Source organism: Cyprinodon variegatus, unplaced genomic scaffold (assembly GCF_000732505.1).
Source record: "Cyprinodon variegatus isolate N-32 unplaced genomic scaffold, C_variegatus-1.0 Scaffold370, whole genome shotgun sequence".
NCBI lineage: Eukaryota > Metazoa > Chordata > Actinopteri > Cyprinodontiformes > Cyprinodontidae > Cyprinodon > Cyprinodon variegatus.
The window spans coordinates 53,334-60,036 of NW_015150823.1; positions in this window are offsets into that span (position 1 = coordinate 53,334).

Consider the following 6,703-nt stretch of genomic DNA (forward strand, 5'->3'; position numbering starts at 1 on the left):
CCACAGACATGGAGATCCACTAAGAGGATCCACAGACATGGAGATCCACTAAGAGGAACCACAGACATGGAGATCCATGGAGAGGATCCACAGACATGGAGAACCTGAGGAGAGGATCCACAGACAGACATGGAGATACTTGGAGAGGATCCACAGACATTGAGATCCACATAGAGGATCCACAGACATGGAGATCCATGGAGAGGATCCACACAAAGACACAGAGATCCTGAGGAGAGGATTAACAGACAGACATGGAGATCCATGAAGAGGATCCACAGACATGGGGATCCATGGAGAATCAAATATTTTTTGTACATTTTTTTGTACAGATTTTTTATTATTATATGTTAGAGATAGAGTTTTATGAGTTGTATATTTTTAAATTGTGTTTATGGGCCCAGCTGACGGAATTCATCTTCACTCCTTCCTCCAGAGGAAAGCATTAAATAGCATGTCATTTGTACAACATAACTTTAAAGAATGCAGTTTCTGAAACTATATAGTACAAAAAAGAATAAAAAACTTGTAATATCCTTTAATATATTTACCATAGATATAAAAATATCTGCATAGTAGAGAGCTAAGGAGAGACTGTGGTCCCTAAGGGACCTACGTATCTCAGGGGCCACAGCTCTTAAGGAGCTGAGTGCCTTCAGCCTGGAAAACTGGAATGTTTTATCGTTTACCTTAATAATGATTTAAGGAGCTGAAGGATTGATACTAGAGCTATGAGATTATCCGATGCAGATCCGCTTTCATCTAATTTAAATAACACATTAATTCATTCCAACTAATCTGATCTTTTAAAATATATATTTTTACAATTAACCTGCAACATCATCATGGCACCACTAGGTGGCAGTAAAACATTATTACCATATCAACTAATGCAATTCTATAGCACGTCAGAGTTTCATTTTATTTAATTTCCATCATTCCACTCTGAAAGCATCTCACAGACTTTGAGCTTTCAATAAGCAGGAAACAATAGATGGATGTAAACCAGATTTAGAATTCAGAAAAAGGATATTTGTTCTCTTTAGTTGTTGTGACACATCATCATGCTTTGATCTGAACCAGTGGTCCTCTGGATTTTATTACCTGCTGCTCATCAATGACTCTAGAAACCCGTCGATCAGCCAGCTGATTCATCTGGGCTTCAGGGATGCAGGACATGGGCCCCTCAGGACCAGAGCTAAAATGCAGGACAGTCTGCAGATCACCACTGCTGCACAGACTGATCCAAGCTTTCTGTAAAGCTCTGATCTTGGTTTGGAAATGTGAGGGAAAATGTATATTGGATTAGTCCTCAGTGCAGTTTTAAGAAAGATTTTAGTTTTAGGCTGATAGTTAGCCATAAACAAAGAAAGAAAATAATCATCAACCCTGTTTAGAATTAAGAAGGTCCAGATTTAGGGAATTATTTAAACTATTTAAATTCAAGTCTTTCTATCTGAGGTAAGTAAGGATGAATCAAATCCCTCTCTGCTTGATGTCAGAGGAATGGGAGAGAGACTGAGAGAAAGTCCTTTGTAGATTTGGTTTGATGGGTTTTATGGTTTTTATGACTTCCTTCAATCAGAGGTTTCTATAAACTCAGACAGTTTTCCATTATAGAAATTCTGGAAATGATGTCTAATAGTACTATGGATAGCAATTATAGCATGGATAGCTATGATAGCATTGAGAGCAATGATAGCATGGCGCTGAAAGCTTCTGAGGTGAAGTTTAGATGGATGATTACCAGAGGAAGTCTTTGAAGGCAACTCATCCAAAATGCTGCTGTCATTAAGAAAGCAAGCAAAATATAACAATTCTGTAACTCAGAATGTTTACGGCAAATGTTTACATTTGATCACTACTGCACTTTAATGAATGGAAATGTCATGAGAGCCGTACTAAACTAAACTTTATTCAGTATTCACTGAAAATGACTATAAATGTATAAGTCTAATAAAGTTGAAGGCTGTTCCTCTGCTCTGATGTCCAGATGTTTAAAGGCATCATGTCCATCTAGTTACCATAACATGGTTTGGCTTAAAATGTGTGAAAAGTGTCCTTTAGTGAGGAGAAATGCCACTCAGAAAAGAAGAAGCCTTGGAGAGAAGCCTGATCAAAGTGTTCTTATGTCATTTTCTTTTTACCAGTTTGTTTTTCTTGCTATAAAAATATTATCGATCAGTAAATCAATCAATAAACAGACAGATAATTGAGATGGAAAAGAGGAAGTGTTCTGTTTTTCTGGTCTCTATCTTGTGTTTCTAACACAAAATTCTGGAGAAAGGATGGAAATTAACTTGGGAGTCAAAGACAGCCTTGGCAGAACCCAAAGAGCCCAGCCAGCTGCCTTTACCTGTAGAGATAACGTTTCGTTAAAGATGCTTCCGGTTTCCTGGGTGTAAAAATGGAGCCGCGTCAAGCTAAACGGGCAAAATGGGGCTAAAGGGAGCGCTGGTGCAGGGGAACAACTCAAAGGACAAACTACCCCACTGTGACAGAACGGCTGCTTCTTCACAGAAGAAAACAAACCAAGGCTGAACCATAGAGGAGCTGTAGGAGCTGTCTTCCTCAACTACAGTAAATTAGCTTTATAATAAGCAAATAAATAACTTTGGACCTTCTAAACACAATAAATATCATCCCAAAGTGAACGTTCACATTGCATCAAAAACAGAAATATCATTACATCAGAACCACTTTTCCAACACGCAGCCAGAGCAACAAAGATGCTTCAGTCGAGCATCAGAACTAAACTTGTACAAGAATCAAAAATTAAGCAGCATGCAGGTTTTTGCTGCTCTTGCTGCTTTAAGTGTGAACGTAGCATAACAGTGGCTAGCTTCCAGCCATTGAGTCCTGCACGAGCATTGGGGGTCGATTTGATCATGTGTCAGGGTACGCGCACGGGGGGAGGACAAGCAGACGACCATGATTGACGTGTCAGGAACCAGTCGTGTACAATAGACCTTGTTTTGTGATTGGTAGACATTACTCATTGATTTTCACTGTAGCAGGGACCATTTATTTTTGTTTCACTTCAAGGCCTTCTATTTTACTGCTTTTTACACGGCTATGGGGAGATCTTCAAGCCGCATAGTAAAAAATGCATCAGAAAAGATCCCCTACTGCAACTTTAATTGTTTAAATAGTTACACATCTAAACAAATACTGACTCCATCTATCCGCCTTGTGATGTATTCCTGCCTCCTGCTAGGGGAATCTAATAATCCAACCAGAAATGGTCACAATAGAGAAAAAAAAAAGCTGCAGTGGAAAGGAACCATAAAGCAGAGATTATGAAGTTTAGAACTGAGCCTCATTTTCAGGGTAATCTAATCTAGATGTTCCGCCTAATGGCCACCATCCTGTCTGGCTGGGATGTTTCCGGTCCATATATCCAGATCTGCAACCACAGCTATTCGACGTTCACATCCATTAGATCACTCCTGATCCTGCCAGAACCAAAAAAGAAAAGAAACAAAAAGTTGAAATATTCTGTTGAATCACATCAGGTTAACATAGATCTATACATAGCAGATAAGCCCCTCTATTAAAGTATAATATTATCTAGTGTATTTCTGCTCTAATTTTAGGCATAAAGGAAATGTTAGTTAACTGAAGAATAAACATTAATCTGTTTTCAAATGAGAAATGAGATTAAAAAATATTCACCCCCTTGTGAACATAACCCATTCATCATCCAACCCATCTTCTCCTGCTTCATCGGTGGGGCTGGTGCAGTATACGGGTGAGAAGCGGGGTCACTCTGGACAGGTCGCCATTCTGTCAACACAGAGACACACAACCACCCACCCTCATTTACCCTAACCTAACCCTTTGAACAAGCCAGTTAACCTAACAGTTATTTTTTGGGGGCTGTGGGAGGAAGCCAGAGTACCCAGAGAGAACACACGCATGCTCAGGGAGAACATGCAAACTCCCTGCAGAAAGACCCCGGGCCGGGACTCGAACCCATTCGTCTTTCATTCACAGTATTATACTGTGATTCAAAGTGCCTGATGAGGAAACGATATGGAAGAAATCATTGATATCCAACTATCTGCCCTGAGATAAGCCATTCCTCGTCCTCAGAGAACCGCAGCGATTCCCCGAAAGAGACCAGAGACCCGGATGAGAACCGGGAGAGACCAGAGACCTGGATGACATCCGGGAGAGACCAGAGACCCGGCTGAGAACCGGGCGAGACCAGAGACCCCTATGAGATATGGGAGAGACCAGAGACCGGATGAGAACTGTTAGAGACCAGAGACGCGGATGAGCTTCGGGAGAGACCAGAGACCCAGATGAGATCCAGGAGAGACCAAAGACCCGGATGAGCTTCGGGAGAGACCAGAGACCTGGATGAGAACCGTGAGAGACCAGAGACGCGGATGAGCTTCGGCAGAGACCGGAGACCCCTATGAGATCTGGGAGAGACCAGAGACCCGGATGAGCTTCAGGAGAGACCAGGAACCCAGATAAGAACTGGGAGAGACCAGAGACCCGGATGAGAACTGTGAGAGACCAGAGACGCGGATGAGCTTCGGGAGAGACCAGAGACCCGGATGAGAACCATGAGAGACCAGAGACGCGGATGAGAACTGGGAGAGACCAGAGACCCGGATGAGAACTGTGAGAGACCAAAGACCCGGATGAGCTTCGGGAGAGACCAGAGACCCGGATGAGAACCATGAGAGACCAGAGACGCGGATGAGCTTTGGCAGAGACCAGAGACCCCTATGAGATCTGGGAGAGACCAGAGACCCGCATGAGCTTCGGGAGAGACCAGGAACCCAGATGGGACCGGGAGAGACCAGAGACCCGGATGAGAACTGTGAGAGACCAGAGACGCAGATGAGCTTTGGGAAAGACCAGAGACCCGGATGAGATCCAGGAGAGACCAAAGACCCGGATGAGCTTCGGGAGAGACCAGAGACCCGGATGAGAACCATGAGAGACCAGAGACGCGGATGAGCTTCGGGAGAGACCAGAGACCCGGATGAGNGGATGAGCTTCGGGAGAGACCAGAGACCCGGATGAGAACCATGAGAGACCAGAGACGCGGATGAGCTTCGGGAGAGACCAGAGACCCGGATGAGATCCGGGAAAGGCCAGAGACCCGGAGGAGAACCGTGGGAGACCAGAGACACAGATGAGATCCGGGAGAGAGCAGCCGACAAACATCACTCCAAAAGCTCATTAATGTCTCATCCATAAAACGACGGGAAAACTCATAACAACAATTAAAGCTTGATCTCTCTTTAACTATCAGAAATAGACTAGAGACCTCCAGGGAACATCCCCCCATCCCCACCCCGACCCAAACCACAAGAACACAAGGCCTGTCTCGAAGTTACCAAACACATCTCCAACATGATGGATGGTCTGTGTGCTCGTTTGATCCTGTCTCCTGAGTGAAGTGACCTGAGATCAGAGGGATTGCACATTTTTACTAACATGGTGCCCTCCTGGAGCACGCTTTCTGACCCGGGTTCTAAATTTGCTGGTTCAGGGTCTCTTTTAGGGCTCTGAATAGCCAGTCAGTGTGAAGGACTCTGCTTCTTTAGCAGACCAGCTCACTTTATGAATGTCTATTAAAATCTTTCAACGATGTGCCACTCTCACAGTACTGACAGGTCCAAATAATGGTTCTTAGAGCTGTAAATGAGGGGCTTTACTCTGGTGTCAGGAACAGGGGAAAGGAGTCAGGGTGTCCTCGGTGCAGGGAGGGTTTGCAGGTCCTGTTAAAGGTGGTGTAGACCTGATGTTGTGTTTTGCTTCTCCTGGTTTTAATCTCCTTGTTCGTTCATATTGTCTTTAGATTTGGTTGAATTCTCCAGTAAAGATAGAGAAGCTGTCAAGGTGCTGATCTTCATCTATCCACTCTAACATTAGCCTACATGTGTTTGTTTACATCAGCAATAAAAGCATCAGTCCTTTTCCCTGGGCGCACTGAGATGTCTGCCATTTCAAAGTAACAGTTCCAGGTCTCAGCAGCAGCGTCCCTGTTCACCAACTGGTGTTAATGCCGATAATCTGCCTTTTATTGTTAGCACAGAAGAATGGAAACTGCCTGGTCAAGTTTCTTTTGTAAACATCTTAATATCCATCCAGGATTCTGTGTCAGTTCTGGCGGCTCATACTGCAGGCACTGCAAGGCTGTTTCTAAGCATCTGGAGACTCCTCCTCCTTGCTGATTCCAAGTCAGATGGATACCAACGACTCGACCTGCTGTTCTCCAGCGACGTGGGGTCTGTTGTCTGGTGGGAGATTTGTACTTGAGTCTGCTTATTGTGACAGCTTCACAATAAGCAGGAATGCAGGGGAACCTGTGGATCCAGGAGAGTTAATCAAAGCCATGATCTGAAGGCCAGTCCAAGGTCGACATCAGGCGGAATCCAGGCAAAACAGAGCACAGGATGAGTGACCAAAAGTCAGAAAAACAGATAGAACTAAACACAGGGAAATCTAGAGTTAGTCTCGCTAGAAGCTAGATTAATCTGGCACCAGAGGCTGGGATAAAGAGGCATAAATAGCAGCAGGAAGAGGAGGATCTGATAGGAGATAATGAGCGCAGGGTGAAGCAAAGCAGATGAGAGAAAAATGAGGAAACCCAGCCTGAAGGTGCCAAGATGTCATGACAGATTAATCCAAAGTCAGATAATACAAATCTTTTGAATATCTAATGCTTAGTTTCCCT